This window comes from Sander lucioperca, chromosome 12 (assembly GCF_008315115.2).
Source record: "Sander lucioperca isolate FBNREF2018 chromosome 12, SLUC_FBN_1.2, whole genome shotgun sequence".
NCBI lineage: Eukaryota > Metazoa > Chordata > Actinopteri > Perciformes > Percidae > Sander > Sander lucioperca.
The window spans coordinates 17876840-17891155 of record NC_050184.1 but is presented as its reverse complement, the minus strand read 5'-3'; positions in this window follow the sequence as shown (position 1 = coordinate 17891155).

Sequence of the window (14316 nt, the reverse complement as noted above, 5' to 3'; positions counted from 1 at the left end):
ACTCTTTAACAGAAAGGTTGTTCTCCTTAGATATCCTTTCTACAATGTTGTCAGACAATTAGATCAATAATCTGAGTCTGTCAGCAGCAAAACGAGCACTTTTGTGGACGTAAATTGAAGGTGCGCAATTGCCCATTACAATTGCACATTGTAGCTTGTTTTTTCGCTGACTGCCGACTTCAGCAATCTATATAATACTGGACCAATGTCAAAGATTGTTGTTCCCGTGAGTCACTTAGACACAAGAACATAGGAAAGTAGGGTCCAGGTTGAAAAAAAAAGTTACCCTTTAATGTGAATTTGAACGTATGCTTCATCTTGCCTCCTGTCACACTCTATCATTCTTGACCTTTTGCAACAACACTTGACAAAAAAAATCTTGTCTGCAATACCACCCTTTGGCCAGCAAGGGGCAGCACAACCACAGTAGTGAAGGTTTTATTGCACAATTTCTTTATTTTACAATTCAGTTCAACCAAAGAGTGATGTTTCCCTTTGTTTAGAATCATCCAGTCAGGTCCCGAGAAAGTCAAATCATCCAGATTGGAGGGAGGTCTAAAAAGATAGCATCAATTTGTGTTACGTAAATGTTTTTTTTTCTATTTTATTAATCATCTTGAGAATCCTCAACTTAACTTGTGACAGCTTGTGGGGGGGTCCAAATGGGAATATGAAAAACAGACCAAAATGCACACATCAACAACAGTTAAAGTTTCATCCCAATCTCGATTTAAAAGCGTATCAAAGCCTTAACAGCTGGCATTAAATGTAGTGACGTTACCCATGGGAATAATTGTGTTTAAAAAGAGTTTGATCCAATGTCAGTGTTTGATTTCCAGTTCTTTTAAACGTTCACGTGTTTAGTCAGCTATGCTGCTGATGAAACGCTTGGAAAAGATCTTATTTTTAGTGTCAGACTAGTGGAGAAGCATTATAAGCCGTTCCTCTTGTGTCTTATCAAAGCACCAGACCAGCAACTACTACTGTCCAAGTGTTGGTGCAAACACAACCTCACTTTCTGCACATATACTGTATGTACAGTCCTCTGTATAGGCTTATTTTTGTATTCTGCCTGTTTGTATGTCATTTAATATGCAATAAGGAAACGTTTCATATGCATGATATGCATGTGCATATGTGTGTTAAGTAAATTGCTTTCCAGCCATAAATACACTCTTATCTTATGTGTGTGTGTGTGTGTGTGTGTGTGTGTGTGTGTGTGTGTGTGTGTGTGTGTGTGTCCTCTCCTGTGTGCTATGGAGTTACCTGGTCAGTATGGCCAAACACTTTATGAATACTGACATAATATGTTGATCACTTGTAGTAAGTAATTTACGACATTTCATAAGACTTTTATGAAGTGAAATTCATATATTCAATCTGTGTGGATGTCAGGGAGGTTGCTGGTTGGTTGGTGGGTTTTTGAGGGAGGAAGGAAGGAAGGAAGGAAGGAATGAATTAATGAAAGACGGAAAGCCAACCTGATAAAGGGTATAAAGTACAACTGATAAACAGTTATGGTTGGTTCACAGTGCAGCACCTGTATGTCTCTTAAATCCACACACACAAACTATTTGTCCTTAACAATGACCTCCTTTTGCCATTCCAGTGATGGTGCAGCATTTTTACAAAGTACACACAAAACAACCCACATCCCCATGCATACCTGAAACAACATGCAGACACATACGCAAGACTTGTGTCACATATGCACACCTATCTAAGTCATTGAGGTCCCTATGGTAGCCTAGGACAAGATGGTGCAACAAAACTGTATATGTGAGTGAGTGTGTATAGGTGATTCCTGTAGAGTCATGTCACCCAGTTAGCCCAGTTCAGCCATGGAGGACGGTCAGAAAGAAGGTCGGTCCCTTTAGTTTACTCCGACCTCAAGAGGAAAACTCTGACACTCATCTGATCTCCTAAACTAATCCACAAACGGCTCAAAAGCTGAATAGAAATACTATCTTTTCTGACAACAATGCTAAAGCCAGTATTTTCTCCTTTGAAATTTTCGTTCTCTATCATATCGAGACCATTTCTCCACCGTTGGGATGAGCCCCCTAAGGTCAGGTACGAGGTCAGGTACGTGGATACTTCTTTAAGACACACCGGCTTGCCCGGCCACACCTGTGCTGGCGTGGAATCACTCATTGTTTAATCTCCACCTGAGGAGTATGGTTACGTGTGTGCAGACAGTCTCATAGAGAAAAACAGAAAGTGTGGGTTGCAACAGTGAATCTGCTTACCTGTTAAGTTAGGAGCCCGTCTGTGGACAGCCTCCGTGGACTGTTGTTCCTGTGTTGCAAACAAAGTAGCCTACGTGACAACAGTTTTTACTCTCTCCGGGAGTCCGGTTGCAGCGACTGCTTGTCCTCACGTGTGTCTCCCTTTACCGGCGTATTGCTCGTGTCCTTGTGAGCTGACACGCCATGTGTGCTGAGCAGGCGTAAAGTCGGCTAGCAGACTAAGTCCGGTGAAGCTGGCCGTTGGCAAAACCGTACGTTACTTTTCTCCGACATGAAAGAGTAGCGAAACAAAGGGAAGTTGAGAGGCCTGTTGCATAGCTCGTATCACCGTTCAAGATGACAGGCATGAGGTCCACTAGTTGTGTGAGCGTGAAGCTATCCGTCACTCTGCTTCCATTCGAGCTGTGATTGACTGGTAACCACAACAACAACAAAGTCCGTGTTGGCTGGATTGGTTGGTTGGTTGACGGCTTACAGTGTTTCCCTCTTCCATTAAGAGCTTCGGGGAGAATTCCGTTGAAAGAAAGGCAGAAGTGGCTGTTATTTGATTTAGTGATAATAGTACATGTAATAACTATAGTTAATTTGTCGTGTTGGAGGCGAAGCTCCACACCAAGGAAACTCGATTGTTAACGTTAGCTGCTGCATCTTAGCCCCCAGTGATGTCAATCGGTGCAGGCTGAACTAATGTAGCTCCCGTCCCCTGGCAACAGCCGGGAAGGTTGGGCGACTGTCCGAAAGAAGCACAGCCCATCAGATGTCAGATCCATGGAAAAGAGACAGAAAACTGCTTTGTAATAAACATTAAGGATTTAAAATTCACTCGTCACTCCTGCTGATTAACTGGGCACAGCAAGCAAACCTACCGCTCCACCAGAAAATAAACAGTAGGGCGCAGATTTTAGATATTATAGTTGTGATAGTAAGTTGGTTATGATCGCTTTAAGATATGCGTAGGAAAAAACAATCGATGATCATTCTTTCAATCGCCAATATACGATCTGATCACCTGGCTGGGAGACAGTTAGCCTAGTTTAGTATAGGGAGAGTGCTAGCCTGACTCTGTCCAAAAAAACACCTACCAACACTGCACCAAAGCAATGTCTCAACAACCACTGGATGCATTTCCATCATCAGGTCAACATTTACATTTTTTCCAATACTTTGCTTTATGACCAAATACCTGCAAAACTGACATTCCCATCTGTGACGACCCCTCCACTCCACTAAGTTTAGCTGGCTACCTTTCTTGCAGGATCCGGATCGAGGCAAAGGGTCGTCATTGACTTCATGAGCCACACCTGGGCCCGGTGTGGTTGGACATAAAAGCTTACCACCTTTCCACCAGGTGTTTGCTCTTCCCTCACCGCAGCTGTCTTTTTGGGACATTTCCACACATGCATACATGACTGATTACTGACTTCCATGTTTCTTTTGTTTTTAGTATGGTTTCTGTACATAAATGCCTATTTTACACTACAACTGCACCTGGTTTGGTCTCCCGATCTTTGTTGAAGCCTATAAGCTGGGTTGTGAGCCTCAGCTGTACTTGGGTTTAGTGGAAATTAGCATGCTAACCAGTGTTGGGAGTAACGCAATTACAGTCATGTATTCCTTTTTGCTGTAACGCAGTAATATAACGCATTACTAATGAAAAATTTCATTGGCATTTACATCAAGCGCTGCCAGCCTCACAGAGCTGCTACCGTGGCTCCAAGTCTTTTTGAATTTAGAAACAGCTAGCCTGGAAAACAGCTCGGCTAATCGCCTTCATGTTGCAACAGCGCACAAACAAGCTTGCAAGGCAAGGCAAGGTATACATTTTCAGATGAAATGACAATTACAACTACAAGATTGATGTTTCTGACAGGTTAGAAGAGAGCAGGTGATGCTGATCAAGTAAACACATTGGTCCAACTATAGTCAAGAAATCTCATGTTCACTGTCAGTATAGTCCATATCTATGGCGTTCCACTTCCGGGATTGCTCCGTTGCCATCGGAAATTCCACCTGATTTCACTCTTTTCAGCCGGACGTCCGTTACTTTCCGTTTGTATTAGTATTTACTGCTTAGTCAAGTAATACAGTCTGACTGTCTGTTCTTCTTCTTTCAATTTCCGGCAGACTAGATGCCTTTACAGTACATATATTCCCATTTAGTATCCTATTTCCATAGGAATAATCTGGTTGATGAATTCTAGGACAGCTTTAATGGTCCCAGGTTGGTTCTCTGTAGGATTCAACAGGTTTTGTAATGATATTGTTTTTGTGCCGAGGCTTTTCACTACTGCATACAGTCTTTCTCTTTCTTCTGTGAATCCAGTGCATTCCATTAGTAGATGTTTAACTGTCTGTTGTTGTTTACATGTTCCACATAGCCCATCTTCATGCTTTCCCATTTTTTCCAAGTCCCATGCAAATCCACAATGCCCCACCCTCAGCCTAGTCATCATAACAGTTTGTCATCTTTCCTTCCCAAATAACAATGGCTTCAACAAGTGGCTCTCCCACTCCCCCTGCCACACAGCCGTGATGCTTTTATTAATAGTTGACCTACATTCAGTTGACCCCAACTTCACTCTCAAGTCTACCTCCCTTTTGCTGCCCCAATCAGTGAGCTCATTCCCCTCTATCCCAACATGGGCTGGCACCCACAGGAACCCCACTGACTCTCCCGCCTGCTCAATCCTGAATAATGATATTAAAAGCTCTACCATAACATCAGACCTGGCTCCAAACGTTCCTTCCCTCAGTGTCATCAAAACTGATGCAGAGTCTGAGCATATCGCTGCTCTCCCTGGTTTTTCCTCCTCTACCCACTGCAGAGCCCATATTATAAACATCAACTCTGCTGTATATATACTGAAACCCCCTCAGACAGACAGACATTTTACTATCCCCAAATGTGGGATGGAAAATGCAAACCCAAAACCAAACCCCGGTCCAATGTCTTTTGAAGAAGTCATTTACCATGACTTTAAAGAGCACTGGACTGATTACGCTTCCCTGTGGTGTTCCATTTTCAATGCATGTACCATCCGATAAAGCCTCTCCCACCCTAACCTGAAATACCCTGTTTTTTAAAAAGTCCTGTATCCAGTTAAGTATACGCCCTCGTATCCCTGCACCATACAGCTTTATTATTAGCCCCTCTTTCCATAACATGTCATAAGCCTCCTCAATATCCAGAAACACTGCAATTACTCCCTCTCTATTTACTAAGGCTTTCTTTACATCCGATTCCAGGGAAATCACAGAGTCCATGGTGTTCCTACCTCTACGAAACCCACTTTGCATTGGCGTGAACCATCCCTCCTTCTCCAGTTTATACACTATTCTATCTGTCACCATTCTCTCCATTATTTTCCACATCACTGCCGTCAGTGCACTACGTCTATATGACGCTGGATGTGCTGCCTCTATCCCTGGCTTCAAAATTGGGAGCATTACTGCTTGCTTCCAGGCTTCTCCAACTGATGTGTCCACCCCCAATCTTCCACAGTATCTCCTCCAACACTCTTTTTTTGCAGTCTTAATCACTCTTCTTGGCTTAGCCCTCAGCCTTTTGTACTCTATTGCATTATTCTCTGATGGACATCTTCTTAATACTCTGTAAGCACAGTTCCTATTCCTCACTACTTTATCACATGCCCTATTCCACCACGGGACACCCACTTTCGCTTTATGGTCTTTCTTTAAAGGGATGCATTCATATGCTCTACTTAATATCATTGAACATAAACTGTTGTTCCACTCATCTATTGTTCCCTCCCCATTCACACTAGCAAGTCCACTATCACATCTATTACACTCTTAAAACAGATAAGTTATGTCAATTCCCAACACCCTAATGTGTCTATATAAGGACCACACATTACTTTTAACACACCTACTGTGTTAAAAACGCACACACATGACGTTTCATTGGACAGTGTTTACTTTTGCACCCAGGGCAGCGCAAAGCCCGACGAAAGTGTCTTTTCTAGTTTATTCATTTTAATATTAATTTCCTGTCCAGCGCCTGCGTCATTTAAACAGCAAATGCACCTGCGCCCATCTTTGCGCCCATGGGCGTGCTGGTCTTACAGGGAGGTGTGTTCAGGTGCATTCTGGGCGTGCTGGTCTTACAGGGAGGTGTGTTCAGGTGCATTCTGGGCGTGCTGGTCTTACAGGGAGGTGTGTTCAGGTGCATTCTGGGCGTGCTGATCTTACAGGGACGTGTGTTCAGGTGCATTCTGGGCGTGCTGGTCTTACAGGGAGGTGTGTTCAGGTGCATTCTGGGCGTGCTGGTCTTACAGGGACGTGTGTTCAGGTGCATTCTGGGAGTATTGCTATCTTGAGGCAGTGGGAAGTGATCACACCATTGACCAACAAAAACCTGGTCTAAAGTCAATAACGGAGCATTTCATTGTTATTTTAACAGAGCATTAGTAAAATGCTCCTAGGCTCGTACACAGCGCACGCACACTATACTTGTTACACACACAGGGACGCACAGCAGCACACACACATGCAGAAGATTATGAATAAAAATATTACGGTGCAAATCCTCCATCATAATAGCAATGCTCCAAGGTCCAAACGCGCCTGGCTTTTAAAGGGAATGGGAGATGATCTCTGATTGGTTGATTGCATGTTACGCCCAAAACACCCCTCTGATTAATGAAGACACTAAGTACAACCCTTTAGGACCATGCACCCGGCATACGGAAACTTTTTTCCACCGTCAAACTAGCAAAAGTGGATTTGGACACGCCCTAAACGCACCTCCGCCAGGCGCTTCACGCCGTGCACTTAGATCGTTAAAATAGGGCCACTAGTCCGTTTGTGACTACAGGTGCAAATATTATACTGCATATTTCTCTCAGAAGAAGAAACCGTTTCCAATGTGAACTCTGCCTACTAACTAGGTCCCCTATCTTTAGTGGCAAAGTACTTCCAAAGGAGCAACACCTTCTAATACATCATGCATGATGTCTACACAAACACCCTCTGTTACATTGAAGTATTTAAGTGTATTCAAACAAGAGTCCAGCCATTTTCTACCTCATGGACTTTGTGCAAGTACATTTCTGTCTTATGACTTTTTGGTTCACTGAACCTCCTGATGTTGTGTTGTGGTCTCCTCCCCATGCTGGTTTCCTAATGTAGACTCCTGCACCTCCAACTTCTGTCTCATGAACATGTGCAACTCATCTTCTACCTCCTCAAGAAACCTTTCAGCAGCATCCACCACAATTTTAACAGCATCTGACCTTTTAGTTATATTTCTAGCTGCCCATATCACATCTACCATGAATGCAATAAGTGACTGCTTTTCCTTTATCTGCATTGTTCCCCTTTTTTCTGCTAGTGCAGGGACACTGGTCCCCACACTGCTCCCCACTGGCCTGTAAGCTTCCCCTGAGCCCGTCACTTTTCTTAAATTATCTGCATACGACATGTTCTCTCCAGCTCTAACTTTTTCCACTTCCACAGCTGTTATATGATACCCACAACCCCTGAAAGAAGTTACATGGTTACCACCACAATTGCAACACGTTGTTTCTTCAACCTGGCATTGTACAAAGTCATGGTCCCAACCAAACTTTCCACATCTCCTATTACCGGACTCTCATGGTTATTTATTTGAATTTTGTTAACTGGGGTTTATTAACTCAAGCATATTATACATTTTTGTTTATCAAATTGTCAGAAATGACAGAGGTAAATGCATAGATTTTAACCAAATAAGGTAACACAGACTCATTGCCTTCACTGTACGCGGACCGATCATGCTTAGGCCTACTGCCGTGTGGAAAAGGCAGCTAAATATTCAGCTATATATTCATGTATTTCAGTGTCAGTTTGTTCTTATTATGTCAGATTACAGAAAAGTTGGCAGGAACATCTACTATATACACAATAAGTCTGACAAACGTCCAGCTCTGGCAGTGTCGGGCAAACAGCCAAAACTAAATTCAGTATCCATTTTTGAACCCGATCACCCTGACACGGCTGGCAGGGAGTTCCATTCAGAGCAAATACACAGACATGCCTGAATTATATACAGTACATGAAAGCATATGAAGACAGTTTAATACTGCGTCCCAACTCGTCACTACAAACTTATTCTAACTGAGAATGAAGCACTGTCGCAATGAAGAGACATGTGAAAACATGATAATTATAAGGCAATATCGGAAGTTATAAGGGTGTTCATCTACAATGTATACTGGAGATATGACCATATTCTGACATTCTTATGATATTTGTATGCTGTTGTCAAGTTAGTTGAGATCCCTGACGTAGGCCAACAAGTGGGAAACAAGGGACTTTCTATCATTGGTCTTTACCCAGGAAGATTGGGGACTCTCCGCCTGAGTAGGTGATGAAATGCACTACGAATAATAGCTAAAAGTTAAAAGGTGATTTTAATGCTACAAGCAAAACATGTATGGTAATTCAAAAATGATTATATGAAGAATGTAACCATTTGAGGAATGATTATTGGTTGATTATTAAGTGTATGATAATGATAAAAATCATATGACAAAATATATTAAGCAAAGAGGAAGTAATGTATTAGGAAGTATGTTGAAATGTTGAAGCTACGAGGGAGAAGGCACGCACACCAAGAGAGAGAGGAAGTGACTCGTGCGCATGTACAGACACACAAACTTGCCAACACATACACATACGGACACACATACAGACCACAGCGCACGCACATTTTTGAAAGGATAAAAAGAAGCAACTCAGGGTGGATCGGGGTTCAAGACTTGCTGTTCGATCGACCACATCGGAGCAACTCATTTTTGGACTTAAAAATGCAACTCAAGAGACAGAGCAACGAACAAAGCTACTATCGCAGAGAGAGAATCTCCTATTACTTAGGGCCGGCACGGGAGCGTCGGGCAGAAGGAGGATTAACCATCCCCACCCGGCCTAAGGACTACAATCTGGATTTTAAGGAGCACTCTTTCGTTCACCCTGCCAACAGTGACTGTTTTGGATACGAGACTTTGCGGACTTTTGGATTGAGTCGGGAGTTTCAACAGCAATCCAGCAGTACGGCAGGCTAGGAAGGACTGTACTGACGAGCACATCCCTTCCCTCTCGCTCCCTACAAAATTGGACATTCGACCTTCCAGCCACCAGCCTTTACATCAGGGGTTTGGATTTCAACTGTTTTTACTTACGAATATTAGGTTAAGCTAATCACCTTGATACATAAATAATCAGTATTAAGAATTAAATGCATCATGCAATTCCCTTGCTAAATCCTGCAATAAAAGCTCTTATTGAAGTTAAAGAAGATTTTGTGGACATTGATTCCTGACGTCTCGTCCTAGGTAATAAGTAACAGGAGGTGTGTTCAACAACTAAAGAGGTTCTGATAGGTTGCTCTAGCCATAGAAATGAAACAGACCCTTGGGGCTCACTGTACGAGCCACTAAAACCAAACGTAGCAACTACCAAGTGCACAGATCATTAAGAGGAGAGCTGCCGTTAACGTGCGTGACTGGTGCGGTACCTGACCCAGGGGCCATTCGGTTGGGTGCGGTGCTAGAGCAAGCAGGGTAGACGTACGGAAGAAGGCAGTTAGAAGCTAGGCGTGTCTCCTCGCCACCAGCTTAAATAGTCCCTTGACCTAGCAGAGTAATAGACACTCCTTGTTTACTGCAAACAAAAGATGCTTTTAACTGGCAGTAAGTTAGTGCAAGGCTTGTATAATTTCCTGTTAATACACAAAAGAAATTATGGATTTTTATTTTTTTTGTACACTAACTGCAAAAAAAACTATACTATTAAGATGAACATAATATTCAGCAAATTCGTGCCCTGTAAAATAATAACAATGGCTGCTTTGTCTCCTCAGATCTTATTTCTTTTGAATGGTTTACACTCCTGACCCAGAGTGCTGTTGTACGATGGTTCTGCGTTGGGATTGCGTTCCATGATGACACTTGATTCCTAAAAATGCATGTGGTAAGATGGACGTGAACCCAGATGGAGTCAAAGTCAAACTCCATCCACCACCTCGACATCCACCCTGTTTTTACTGATATATGTCTGTATGTACTGTATGTATGTATGTACGAATGCCACACTAGTTTCTGTATGAACACTGAATTAATACAGCAAAGAAAGAAAAACAATGACAAACACTTCAAAACTTTAACCCAAACTGCAAAAATTGAATTTAAAAATGTCGTTCATTCACATCAAACAAACATGCAAATTCACAGTGATGTCAACGTTTGTCTCCTGCTCCAGTCAGCTTTTCCTGCCAATCCAGTCTCCCATCACCTTTATACAGAGTAACCTTTGTACAGACTTAACTTTGCAGCAAGTGGCATCGAGGAAAAACAAAATGCCGCAGGGCGCTCCTGTACATTGGGTTCATCTGTGTTATTAATGTCACATTTTTTATGTGTAATGTGAGTGTAGCACGCTTACTGATTTGTTGTTTAACTGTACTGGAACCACATTTTCTGGTTTTAAAGGTGCAATATGTAATATATTTACTGTATTAAATCCAAACATGACCACAACATGTCATCAGATATTAAGGAGATGAAGTTGAAATGTCTTTTCTCCTTTTGAAATTTCCGTTCCGTGACAGAATTTCTGTTTGTGTTTTGGCCTGTGTGTTGGTATCAACTGCCCAGTTTGACAGCTGAGACAGGTCGCCTGTAAACACACAAACACAGTGGGCTGCATCTGGAGAACAGCCATGGAAGCAGCAATCAAACGAACGAGATCAACAGAGATAGATTCTACCGGACCTAAAAAACCTCAGTGTTTCTAAACAGTTGCATGACCAGAGACATAATTTTAAGCCGAGAAAGTGTGTCTGTCAGTCGGGTACAGAGCTCCGCGTGAGCATGGGCTTTCATGACTGTTAACATAGCCAGCATCTAACGTTAGCTTCTCCGCCGGGCTGTGAAGTAATGTACAGCTGGTGCAGTAAATGCTCTGAAGACAGGGGAGATGGTTGTGGAATTTAGGAAAGACACAGCCCCGCCCCCATCACCCTGGGTGACTCCACAGTCAACATTGTCGAGTCCTTTCCCTCAGCTTAAGTGGGAGGTGAACATCAGCTCCCTCAGCATCAAAAAGCACAACAGATGATGTACTTCCTGCAGCAGCTGAAGAAGTTAAATCTGCCAAAGACAATGCGTAGGCTACATTACATGCACACCAATATTCCACTATTATTCCAAATATGACAATATTCCAAATTTGATACAGTTCATGTAAACAGCATATTCCGGTTGGATATTCCGAATAAGGCCTTTTCCCGAATATAGCATCTTGTGATTAAACGTGAGATATTATTCAGGTTTTAGAGGCATTCTTTGCGTCTCATTTAGGGTTTTTACCACAGTTTACGCCCAGTTTAAGGCCTCTTGCCTGTTTACGGCTTACGGTCAGCTCTGTGCGTTGCTATGGTTGCTGTACACAAACCAACCAGCCAACAGTTTACAAGGCTGCAGACCAGATAAGAAGGAGAAACACAGCTACTTTTAAACATTATCAAAGACTTGGATATCAACAGGTGTTTTGATATTCGCACACATCGCTACGACAACCTTTTCAAGAAGCTGGTTGAGGTGGGAAGGAAAGATGGCGTCGTAGAGGAAGCACGATGTTCAACGAGGCTCTGGTGATATTGTCCAGTTATCCGGTTACTTTACACATTCGCGTGGCGAAAGTGTCTTTTTTACAGAGGGGTTGACTTTAATGAGTCTGGACAATTATTTCATTAAAAAAACAGACAACATGTCCAAAATTAAGAAGAACTCTACAAAGCACGTAGAGCAGAGCGAGGAAGCTAGCTCTGTGGATATGGCCGAGTGTGAAGATGCTAGCGGCAGCAGCACTGACCATGCCACTGACCTGAACATTCTTCACACAATGGACAGATTATCTGATAACATCACCAAGGTTATCGAAGCTCAAATAAACACGGTGCTTGCAGCTATAAGGGACAACCCAAATACAGGCGTTGGAAACTCGAGTCGGCGAGGTGGAAAGCAGAATTGCTAACGTAGAGACCACGACAGGGTCGTTACAGGCTAAAGTTACAAGTCTGGAGAAACAAGTGAGCTTCATGTTGGACCACATCGATGACCTGGATAACCGTGGGCGCAGGTGCAATGTACGTTTAGTTGGGCTGGCTGAAGGTGCAGAAGGAGCTGATCCTGTGAGTTTTATGGAAAAGTGGATACCTGGTTTTCTTAAAGGTCCCATGGCATGAAAATGTCACTTTATGAGTTTTTTTAACATTAAGATGAGTTCCCCCAGCCTGCCTATGGTCCCCCAGTGGCTAGAAATGGTGATAGGTGTAAACCGAGCCCTGGGTATCCTGCTCTGCCTTTGAGAAAATGAAAGCTCAGATGGGCCGATCTGGAATCTTCCCTTTATGACGTCATAAGGGGAAAAGTTACCTCCCCTTTCTCTGCTTTGCCCGCCCAGAGAATTTGGCCTGCCCATGAGAGAGAGAGAGACATTATGGCTTGCAAACAAGCAAAGTGGCAGTTGGTCAAGGCCACACACTTTCTCCCTCCCCTCTCTCTTCTCCTCAATAGCTACAGACACAGAAATGGCACATCCTAAGGAAAGCTCATTGTGGGACTGGCTCTAGTGGCTGGAATTCTGCACCAAGGCTGAATTTAGGGAAAGAGACTTCAGATACAGTATTAGGGGACCACTAAGGTCTATATAAAGAGACTTCAGATACAGTATTAGGGGACCACTAAGGTCTATATAAAAGAGACTTCAGATACAGTATTAGGGGACCACTAAGGTCTATATAAAAGAGACTTCAGATACAGTATTAGGGGACCACTAAGGTCTATATAAAAGAGACTTCAGATACAGTATTAGGGGACCACTGAGGTCTATATAAAAGAGACTTCAGATACAGTATTAGGGGACCACTGAGGTCTATATAAAAGAGACTTCAGATACAGTATTAGGGGACCACTGAGGTCTATATAAAAGAGACTTCAGATACAGTATTAGGGGACCACTGAGGTCTATATAAAAGAGACTTCAGATACAGTATTAGGGGACCACTAAGGTCTATATAAAAGAGACTTCAGATACAGTATTAGGGGACCACTAAGGTCTATATAAAGAGACTTCAGATACAGTATTAGGGGACCACTAAGGTCTATATAAAAGAGACTTCAGATACAGTATTAGGGGACCACTGAGGTCTATATAAAAGAGACTTCAGATACAGTATTAGGGGACCACTAAGGTCTATATAAAAGAGACTTCAGATACAGCTAGCTGACATGATCTACATCTGAGCTACTGCATGTGAAAGTGCAATCAAAGATAGTACAGAAGAAGAAGAAGAAAAGAGGTCTCACTCTGTAGCTAAAACAGAGACCAGCTGAAAAGAGGATCTGCAGCAGTGAGAGAGAGCGGTGCAGTACAACAAAAATATGGTGTTTTTTGAAAATTAAACCATGTAAACCTATTCTGGTACAACCTTAAAATACAATTATGAACCTGAAAATGAGCATAATATGGCTGCTTTAATGTCATTTGACAACTGATAAAGAAATATCAGCTCCCAAAACAAGATTTTTTTTCCGTTTCTTACAAATAAGTCATTATATTACTAAGATCACTACACTTATTGAACACCCTGACATTTCTGCTATTGAGAAAACGCTGTTCCAACCTCCAGAGAAGGTGTATATTAGTGTGCTTTATGATGTAATATGTGGTACATCTACGACCAATACACAGAGCATTAAAGGTGTGTGGGAGAAGGAATTATGAGTGACTATTGGTGAGAAGACATGGGAGGATATTTGGAGTTACGCTAAAACGATTTCTATCAGTACTCGGACGAAAGCAATCCAGTTTAAAATAATACATAAGATGCATATATCTCCTAATCGCTGTTTTCACACGGTCCATCAAGTCCACCACCGCAGGTAAACTTTGAAAAAATTGTATTTTGCACAGCTACATGTAAACGGGAATATTATTGGAATGTTTTTCAGTAAAAAAACAGCCAGCAAGCTAACATTAACCAGCAGGCCGAACTAACAATGTC